Consider the following 9,239-nt stretch of genomic DNA (forward strand, 5'->3'; position numbering starts at 1 on the left):
AGCCCAACCCCCTTTCCTTTGTGTAACCAGCCATCATGTATGACATCATTTGTATTCGGTGTATTTGTAATTCTGTGTGATTAGTTTAGGTATTTAGTAAATAAATAATTAAACCCAATTTTGTATTGCTGATTCAACTTGTTAGCCAGGGTTCGTGAAGATAGCCAAGAATTTACAACTTTCATTATGAGACTGAAAATAAGATAAGGGTTAATATTGACTGCTATCGATGTAAAATATGACTAAGTATTTTAAGAGTTTATTCGGAAGATAACGGCTCTATAAACGTTCTTCCGTGGTGCCCCGACTTTCTAGTTAATTACATTTACATGATTAGCTTAATCAGGTAATATTAATTACAGAGAAAGGATTTTATAGGTTAGCATGTCATATCACTTAATCCGGCATAGCCAAAGACACGACAAAGGCTTAAAAACAAAGGTGGCCATGTATGCCGATGACTCAAGTTTTATATTAAGTCTGCAAGCTAGATCCCTGCAATGTCTCATTCAAGATCTAGATAACTTTTCTGTACTCTCTGGACTAAAACCTAATTAAGTGTACAATATTACGTATTGGGTTCTGAAAAAGAAAACTTTTACATTACCCTGCAGTTTACCTATAATATGGGCTAATGGTGAAGTAGACATACTCGGTATTCATATCACAAAATATATAAATAAGCTCTCCACAATGAATTTCAATAGAAAACTTGTAAAAATAGACAAGCTCCTGCAACCATGGAAAGGTAAATACCTGTCTATTTATGGAAAAATTGCCCTGATTAACTCCTTAGTCATATGTCAGTTTACTCACTTACTTATGGCGCTGCCTATTCCTGATGATTTGTTTTTCAAATCATATGAGCAAAAAATATTTAACTTTATCTGGGACGCTAAACCAGACAAAATAAAACGTGCCTGTCTATATAATGAATATGAATTGGGTGGGTTGAGATTATTAAATATAAAAGCACTAAACCTCTCTCTAAAAGCTTCACTCATTCAAAAGTTTTATTTGAACCCTAAATGGTTCTAAAGTAGGTTAATAAGAAAAGCTCCTCCATTGTTTACAAATGGCCTTTTTGCCTTTGTGCAGATTGCCATGTCTCATTTTCGATTAGTTGAAAATGATACTTTTTTCAAAGTATCTCTCTTTTTCAAACAAGCATTGCAGAGCTGGCAACAATTTCAATTTCATCCCCCTGAAAAGATAGAACAAATATTACAACAAATATTATGGCTGAACTCAAATGTGCTGGTTGATAAAATACCTGTATTTATGGGAAAGATGTTTGAAAAGGGTATTTTGTTCTTAAATTATATTGTAAATTGCAATGGTAGAGTTATGTCCTTCATGGAGTTATCAGAATTGTACAGAAAGGTCTGCTCAATCCAAGAGTACAACCAATTGATTACAGCATTGCCCCAAAAATGGAGGATGCAGGTGGCAGCGGGAGGAGGTAGGGAACTGGTCTTTCTACCCAATACAAAGGATCAAAACTAGTGGAGGAATAAAAATAGCATAAATGGGAAAGTATACCAGTTTCATTTGAGGACCAGGATGTTGACAACTGTGCCATACAGATTGCAAAATAGTTGGGAAGAGATTTTTGATGTAGCGATTCCATGGTACAGGGTGTATGAGTTGATATATAAAACAACACAAGATTTAAGACTTCATGCTTTTCAGCAAAAATTATTATATAGAATTCTTGCCACCAACAAAATGTTGAATATTTGGGGCATAAAATCATCGAAGCTCTGCAGATTTTGTTGTGAGGATACAGAATCAAAAGACCATTTATTTTGGTATTGCCCTCAGGTAGCCTGTTTCTGGTCTCAGGTTCAGGAATGGCTGAAAATGCATAGCATTGATCTAAAATTGACCCTAGAAATTGTACTGTTAGGAGATCTGGAGAGACCGGGTCAGTCAATTACTAATATACTAATACTCTTAGTAAAAGTATTTATCTTCAACTCGCAATCTGTGGATTCTATTCGATTAGATAGATTGAAATTGTACGTTAAACATCACAGCATAGTTGAAAGACATGTGTTGCGTAGAAACCCGAAGTGGGTGGCCAGCAGAGATAGATGGGATGGGCTGAGGGAAGCTGAGGGTTGATATGTGGAATTGGAGACAAGTGGGAGTGGAGTTGCTGTGTGAGAGATAGAATGATGGTCAAAGATAAAAGTAAAAATAAATAAATAAATAAATAAACATAATAAAAAGTACATTTGAATGACACTTAGTGGCAGTGTTTTTACAACTAATGCCGGTTTGCCTGAGGCCGAGGCCGTGCAGGTGTTTGTACACATGCATATACACACACTCTCATTCAAATAAACACATACAAGAACACACACATACATGTAATAGTGCCAGACATGCACACTGTCACGTCCTGACCAGTAAAAGAGGTTGTTTGTTATTGTAGTTTGGTCAGGGCGTGGCAGGGGGTGTTTGTTTAGAGTGTTTCGGGGTTTGTTCGGCTATGTTCTTATTTAAGAGGGGTGTTTGTTTAGAGTGTTTCGGGGTTTTTTGGGTTATGTTCTTGTTAGTCTATTTCTATGTTAGTTCTAGTATGTCTATTTCGATGTGGTGTTTGTTGGGTTGACCTTCAATTGGAAGCAGCTGCTCCTAGTTGCTTCTAATTGAAGGTCCTATTTAAGAGGGGTGTTTTTTCTATGGGATTTGTGGGTATTTGTGGGTAGTTGTTCTGGCAAAGGCCACTCCAGGACCTTAATGTGCTTCTTCTTGAGCCACTCCTTTGTTGCCTTGGCCGTGTGTTTTGGGTCATTGTCATGCTGGAATACCCATCCACGACCCATTTTCAATGCCCTGGCTGAGGGAAGGAGGCTCTCACCCAAGATTTGACAGTACATGGCCCCGTCAAATGATGCGGTGAAGTTGTCCTGTCCCCTTAGCAGAAAAACACCCCCAAAGCATAATGTATCCCCTCCATGTTTGACAGTGGAGATGCATTCCTCCTCCTCCAAACATGGCGAGTTGAGTTGATGCCAAAGAGCTCAATTTTGGTCTCATCTGACCACAACACTTTCACCAGTTGTCCTCTGAATCATTCAGATGTTCATTGGCAAACTTCAGACGGGCATGTATATGTATTCTTGAGCAGGTGGACCTGCAGGATGTCAGTCCTTCACTGTGTGGTGTGTTACCAATTGTTTTCTTGGTGACTATGGTCCCAGCTGCCTTGAGATCATTGACAAGATCCTCCCGTGTAGTTCTGGGCTGATTCCTCACCGTTCTCATGATCATTGCAACCCCACAAGGTGAGATCTTGCATGGAGCCCCAGGCCGAGGGATATTGACAGTTCTTTTGTGTTTCTTCCATTTGCGAATAATCGCACCAAATGTTGTCACCTTCTCACCAAGCTGCTTGGCAATGGTGTTGTAGCCCATTCCAGCCTTGTGTATGTCTACAATCTTGTCCCTGACATCCTTTGAGAGCTCTTTGGTCTTGGCCATGGTGGAGAGTTTGGAATCTGATTGATTGCTTCTGTGGACAGGCGTCTTTTTACAGGTAACAAGCTGCGGTTAGGAGCACTCCCTTTAAGAGTGTGCTCCTAATCTCAGCTCGTTACCTGTATAAAAGACACCTGGGAGCCAGAAATCTTTTTGATTGAGAGGGGGTCAAATACTTATTTCCCTCATTAAAATGCAAATCAATTAATAACATTTTTGACATGTGTTTTTCTCGATATTTTTGTTGTTATTCTGTCTCTCACTGTTCAAATAAACCTACCATTAAAATTATAGACTGATCCTTTCTTTATCAGTGGGCAAACGTACAAAATAAGCAGGGGATCAAATACTTTCCCCCCCCACTGTATATAAAAAAAAGAAAAAAATGAGAGTGAGTAAGGATAGCAGTAGCACAGCAGTTGATAGAAAGTATTTTTATGATGTCATGGTTATATTGGAGAAATGGTAAGCCAAACCTTAGCAGAAAAGAGGAGAGGGAGAAGCATTGGGAGACTGCCATCAAGCTGAAGAAATGTAGGCAAACCAGTCAGGCTGTGTTTTAACAACAATGTGTGGGCTTATTGTACCATGACAAGAGACGTCACAGCAGCTGCTACACAATAGTTGACTCATGAAGAGGATGTGTCAGGGGGAAGTTCATATTAAAGCATCCTGGTGGAGTCATCATCCGTTTGGTGGGCCACCATAGAGATGGATAGAGATCTCTACCTTGTAGTGGTACTGTAGGTGTCTGTCGGGTGTGTGCGTACTGGTAGAGAAGTCAGGTGCAGGAGAGCAGAGATTCGTGAACAGGCGCACACTTTATTGAGGCAAAAGTGCAAAACGCGCAAAACAATCACAAGAATTATGTTTAACAATAAACATCTTCGTGAAATACCACAGAAAAAACAAACCAGTCTGGCGCGTCAACAATAAACACGTAACACAAACAATCTTTCACAAAGACATGATGGGGAACAGAGGAATAAATACATGCAGATTGATTGGGGAATGAAAACCAGGTGTGCAGGGAATAAGACAAATCAAATGGATAAGTGAAAAATGGAGCGGTGATGGCTAGAAAGCCGGTGACGTTGACCGCCGAACGCCGCCCGAACAAGGAGAAAAGCCGACTTCGGCGCAAGTCGTGACAGTGTCATCATCCGTTTGGTGGGCCACCATAGAGATGGATAGAGATCTCTACCTGGTAGTGGTACTGTAGGTGTTATCATCCGTTTTTCTGTTTCTCCGTTTTTCACAATTCCTGACATTTAATCCTAGTAAAAATTCCCTGTCTTAGGTCAGTTAGGATCACCACTTTATTTTAAGAATGTGAAATGTCAGAATAATGATTAATTTCAGCTTTTCATCACATTCCCAGTGGGTCAGAAGTTTACATACACTCAATAAGTATTTGGTAGCATTGCCTTTAAATTGTTTAACTTGGGTCAAACGTTTCGGACCTTCCACAAGCTTCCCACAATACGTTGGGTGAATTTTGGCCCATTCCTCCTGACAGAGCTGGTGTTACTGAGTCAGGTTAGTAGTCCTCCTTGCTCACAAACACTTTTTCAGTTCTGCCCACAATGTTCTATAGAATTGAGGTCAGGGCTTTGTGGTGGCCACTCCAATACCTTGACTTTGTTGTCCTTAAACCATAATTCTCTTCCTCATGATTCCATCTATTTTGTGAAGTGCACCAGTCCCTCCTACAGCAAAGCACCCCCACAATATGATGCTGCCACCCCTGTGTTTCACGGTTGGGATGGTGTTCTTCGGCTTGCAAGCCTCCCCCTTTTTCCTCAAAACATAACGATGGACATTATGGCCAAACAGTTCTATTTTTGTTTCATCAGACCAGAGGACATTTCTACAAAAAGTATGATCTTTGTCCCCATGTACAGAAGCAAACAGTAGTCTGGCTTTTTTATGGTGGTTCTGGAGCAGTGTCTTCTTCCTTGCTGAGCGGCCTTTCAGGTTATGTCGATATAGGACTCGTACTACTGTGGATATAGATACTTTTGTACTTGTTTCCTCCAGCATCTTCACAAGGTCCTTTGCTGTTGTTCTAGGATTGATTTGCACTTTTCGCACCAAAGAGTAATCTCTAGGAGACAGAACGTGTCTCCTTCCTGAGCGGTATAACGGCTGCGTGGTCCCATGGTGTTTATACTTGCGTACTATTGTTTGATTTTTTTCATTTTCCCATGAAGTCAAGCAAAGAGGCACTGAGTTTGAAGGTAGGCCTCGAAATACATCCACAAGTACACCTCCAATTGACTCAAATGATGTCACTTAGCCTATCAGAAGCTTCTAAAGCCATGACATAATTTTCTGGAATTTTCCAAGCTGTTTAAAGGCACAGTCAACTTAGTGTATGTAAACTTCTGACCCACTGGAATTGTGATACAGAGAATTATAAGTGAAATAATCTATCTGTAAACAATTGTTGGAAAAATTACTTGTGTCATGCACAAAGTAGATGTCCTACCCGACTTGCCAAAACTATAGTTTGTTTACAAAAAATTTGTGGAGTGATTTAAAAACGAGTTTTCATGATTCCAATCCTAAGTGTATGTAAACTTACGACTTCAACTGTATCTGTGACCAACAGATGCATATCTGTATTCCCAGTCATGTGAAATCCATAGATTAGGGCCTAATGAATTTATTTCAATTCTGATTTCCTTACATGAATCATAATGCAGTAAAATCGTTGACATTTTCATATTTTTGTTGATGAAATTATGGATAAGAGCGAGATCATTTTTACTTGTCAAACAGCAACCAATCATCGATCATCATGTCACCAGAATAAGACCCTCGATTTTTATTGGAAAGGAGCATCTGTGTCAAGTGCGCTGAGAGTCAAGAAGCAAGTTCAGGGAGTGAATATTTAATATATAAATGGAACATAATACAAAACAAGAACAGCATATAGACATGAAACTGAAACAGAAACAATAACGCCTGGGGAAGGAACCAAAGGGAGTGACATAAATAGGACAGGTAATCAAGGAGGTGATGGAGTCCAGGTGACATAAGGTGCTGATGCGCGTGACGATGGTGACAAGTGTGTGCAATAATCAGCAGCCTGGTGACCTAGAGGTCAGAGAGGGAGCACACGTGACAGTACCCCCTCCCTTACGTGCGGCTCCGACCGCAGGACGCCGACCAAAATTACTATCCCGGGGATCAGGACCGGTCACCTCTGCTGAAGCGCGGGAACCTGTCGATCCGGCTGAGGCGCGGGAGCATGGCGACCTAGAGCGCCGGAGAGAGAGCATACTTGACAGCATCAAGCTCATCACCGTGCACTTTCACCACCCTGTCACTTCATCATAACTTATTTAAACTGTAGCCTAATAGAGTGCAATATTAATGGCGTCTTTTTGTGGGCACTAACTCCGCCATGGTTCCTTGGGCAAAGCCTATATATTACCACAGTATGAGTCATAATACCCATAAAAGATAGGGATCAAAGAGGGAAATGGTTCGAAACGTTTTTCCACAATTTATTTTTCACATGTGTTTCATGTAGGCTTACCCTGGTGTGACGTTTTGAAAGCTGTGTAAATATCTCCAGGACAAGCAAGATATTTTTGGACTCACCTTTTTGTGCTGTGCTCACTTGAACAGGAAGGTGGCGCAGCGGTCCTTCTTGTGGGCAGATTTTGTCATCAAACTTTGTCATCAAAGTCTGGAATTCTCTGGATGTATGGTGCTTTCAAGACAACTGGTAACTCGGGGGAAAAAACAAGGTTGAATCATGACGTCAGTGATCTTCAGGTCGGAGCTCTAGAAGGAGAGCCGAGTTCCTGACTTCAAATCAAATCAAATGTATTTATAAAGCCCTTCTTACATCAGCTGATGTCACAAAGTGCTGTACAGAAACCCAGCCTAAAACCCCAAACAGCAAGCAATGCAGGTGTAGAAGCACGGTGGCTAGGAAAAACTCCCTAGAAAGGCCAGAACCTAGAAAGAAACCTAGAGAGGCCCCAGGCTATGAGGGGTGGCCAGTCCTCTTCTGGCTGTGCTGGGTGGAGATTATAACAGAACATGGCCAAGATGTTCAAATGTTCATAGATGACCAGCAGGGTCAAATCATAATAATCACAGTGGTTGTCGAGGGTGCAACAGCACCTCAGGAGTAAATGTCAGTTGGCTTTTCATAGCCGATCATTCAGAGTATCTCTACCACTCCTGCTGTCTCTAGAGAGTTGAAAACAGCAGGTCTGGGACAGGTAGCACGTCCGGTGAACAGGTCAGGGTTCCATAACTGCAGGCAGAACAGTTGAAACTGGAGCAGCAGCAAGGCCAGGTGGACTGGGGACAGCAAGGAGTCATCAGGCCAGGTAGTCCTGAGGCATGGTCCTAGGGCTCAGGTCCTCCGAGAGAGAGAGAAAGAAAGAAAGAAAGAAATAGAAAAAGAGAGAAAGTGAGAAAGAGAGAGAATTAGAGAGAGCATACTTAAATTCACACAGGACACCGGATAAGACAGGAGAAATACTCCAGATATAACAGACTGACCCTAGCCCCCTGACACATAAACTACTGCAGCATAAATACTGGAGGCTGAGACAGGAGGGGTCGGGAGACACTGTTGCCCCATCCGACGATACCCCCGGATTCTGTGAATTCTGTTCAAAACATATTTTCCCAGTCGGAGCTCGTTTTTATCCGAGTTTTCAGCTGTCTTGAACTCACTGAAGTCTGAGATTTCCTAGTTCCGAGTTTCCAGTTGTTTTGAACGCTGCAGAAGTAATGCTGGATTGACAGTATGGCCAATGTATTCAACCTTTTCTGGCCTATGGTGTTGCTTATGAATGTTTATCCTTTTAAGCTTGGAAAAGAGACTCTTAAATCCAGACTTGGACCACACACACTCCTCCACTGACTAGTGGGCTAGTGGTTGCTTTGCAACACTTGCAGTTAGCCACGGATTCCTTCCAAACCACTCATTGTTGAATTTGCGATTTCCAACTTGTTGTGTAATGTTTATGTCCAATGGCTGATGAGCACCGATACGTTATATCTATAATTTCTCTTGATATGACAAGGATTGAAAAGGATTTGCCAGTAGATTGTCGACTTGATTCATGATGACTGCTTGTCTAGCTAAGATTTTGAAAGCATGATGTTGACATGATCAGTCCAATCAAAGCTAGGGTAGATATAACGTAATTTGACGTCATTGTATCTGTGGCCAATGACCTTGAGCCTTCTTGGATGGACACTTCTAATGTAAATCTATGGCAACACCCAAGGGGCTTGAATTGTTTTGCTCTCCCCATAGATTTTGCCGGTGACGTAGTATCCCTATGGGTGACAGAACACTGAGCCAATCACGGTGCAACTAGAGAACATTACTAACCCCTACGCTCTGTATTTTCCGCTGGCTGCCCCAACACCACAGAAAATACTGAGCTAGGCTGCAACACCTGTATTTTGGAGCTGCTTTACTCAAGAAAGCAAAGAGGCCATATTTGCATGCGGCCTTATTAACTCAATTATTACATTTTTTACATGGTTTACAAACTGATATGTGACACATATTAATACCGAAATAACATGCAAAACAGGCAACAATCACATATATATATATTTTGTATTAAATAATTTTTTTGTTGCCCTGAATGACGGGTTGCCGCTGCTCCTATGAAATCCCATTGAGAGCATATGTCATTGAGAGAAAAACTTGAATTGTTGCATCTGGTTGTGTTGTCCTCCGGCGGCTAGCTAGCTAAAAT

Source organism: Salmo salar, chromosome ssa11 (assembly GCF_905237065.1).
Source record: "Salmo salar chromosome ssa11, Ssal_v3.1, whole genome shotgun sequence".
Lineage (NCBI taxonomy): Eukaryota > Metazoa > Chordata > Actinopteri > Salmoniformes > Salmonidae > Salmo > Salmo salar.